Source organism: Arachis duranensis, unplaced genomic scaffold, assembly GCF_000817695.3.
Source record: "Arachis duranensis cultivar V14167 unplaced genomic scaffold, aradu.V14167.gnm2.J7QH unplaced_Scaffold_71329, whole genome shotgun sequence".
In the NCBI taxonomy this organism is placed as follows: domain Eukaryota; kingdom Viridiplantae; phylum Streptophyta; class Magnoliopsida; order Fabales; family Fabaceae; genus Arachis; species Arachis duranensis.
Genome location: NW_026265054.1, coordinates 19,669 through 21,668, shown reverse-complemented (window position 1 = coordinate 21,668; position 2,000 = coordinate 19,669).

Genomic DNA, 2,000 nt, shown 5'->3' with positions numbered 1-2,000 from the left:
ATTCCTGGGACATTTTTAAGACTGACTACAAGAAAATCACGGGACACACACTATATATCTGTTTTCAGTCTCAATCAAAGACAGAGCATTTTCGATCTTAGGCGAACGAGGGTTACCAGCTCTACGACCCCGCAAGGCACTGCACTACTGTAGAGCTCTTTTGGCCTGCCGCTGTCTCAATCGAGAAATTCAACTAGTGCGATTCTTATCTATGTAATTTCTTGATTGATTTTCGTTGAGCTATGACCTTCTTGCCGCCACACCCGGCTTTCCTAACTGACTGACCACCAACCCAATCTCAATAAATACACTAAACGCAACTAAACCTTTGAACTCGGGTAGCCTTTAAATAGCTTTCATCAGAACTAGGCAACTTTCTCTTTTTCTCTTATGAAATTTCGAGTTAGATGAACAGATCACTTATTATATATTTTATATATAATGATAGCACCGCACCAAAAGGGCTGAGACTTTGACAATGGATAGTTGAGGATAGTTGACCACCGCCGGTTATTCCAGCAAGAGCGTCTGTGGCTAAAAGACTTGCAGCCGATTCATCTATTATATTAGTTCTTCTCTTACAGAACATTCTCTTTAAGCCCTAATACTGATCCTATTGCCTTTACTCCTACTGCCCTACCACCAGGTAAGACCAACAGCAGCGGTTGCTGATTCAATAGCATCGGCGAGAGAGAGAGAATTCCTATTGAGTTAGCTTTCCCGGGGAAGAGGATATTCTATAAAGGCTATACCACGACCACCAAGAAGAGAAGACATCATTCTCGAAAAGGTCGAAGGACGAAGAAGAGCTCCAAGGCAAAGAAATGAAGCAAGACAAACTGAAAGACAGACAGAGCCAAGCTCAATTCATTGTTACAGGGTGCCACGCGCTGATAAAAGCACAAGAGGCACAAAGCTGCAAGGATGAGGAAAGGACAAGAACGAGAACATCGAAGCAAAATTATTTATATATATAGTATAATTTTTTTAATATTAATTGCTCTTTTTTCTTTCTGTTTTTCTTCTCCTGTTGCTTCTTACTATACTTTTTTCCCTAATAGGCTGTTAGCAATAAGAAGAATAGGCTGCCTCCGCTCAAGCTTGCTCTACCACCTATGCAATCACAGCTCAGTCATTGACTGGCGAACTCAAATGGATAGCTGCTGGGAGAATTGCGACTGATGAATCGCGATCAGCCGCTGATTCCCTTGCCGTTAGATCCGTGCCTCAAGACTCTGTGGGACTCGGTCGGAAGAATCTACTGCAGCCATCTCTACCCGAATTCTAACCTCAACCAGCCATGACAAGGCTGAATTTCTTAGAACCCGTTGTTGTTTAGAAAGACCGGGAGCTGGGAAAGACGCTCACTCATACTGACAGAAGGCATTTTTAAAGATAGCGGACAAGCAGAAGAACAACTGGTTAGTAGCGCTAACGGACCTCCATAGCATAAGGGGGGAAGTGGACCTTTCTTCTGATCAATCAAGTGCCCTTCCCTGGGAGGGTGAGAATAACTAGTATTGGTTGTGTTTCTTTCATTGAAAAATAAATGTTTTAGAATAATTTAGTGTTTCAGCTGCGTTTACTACAAATGGACTGAGCCCGGATCTCATTAGCTTGGCCTTGGCCCCAACCGGAGGGACTAGAAGGGGGAGCCCGGCGCCAGAGAACCAAGCTCGCTCTCACTACTTATGGATAGACGTGGTAAGAAAGCAAGACCTATTATGCAACTATAAAGGTGGCTCCTGCCTCTCGGGCGAGGGAGTGATTTCCCTGCTTTGCTTGCATCCCTTGTTTAAATTAAACCAAAGGCAATGAATATTGGATTCGGAAGGTCTTCCACGTCTCTATGTCATCCGGTGATCCATATGCATAGTACAAGCGCTTATCTGTGGCAATCAACGAGTGAAGCCGATTCAAGACCGTGGAAAAAAGGCTATTAGTCCTTTTATCTCGCTAGATAAGGGGCATTACCGGTATTAGCACTTTACTGCATTCCT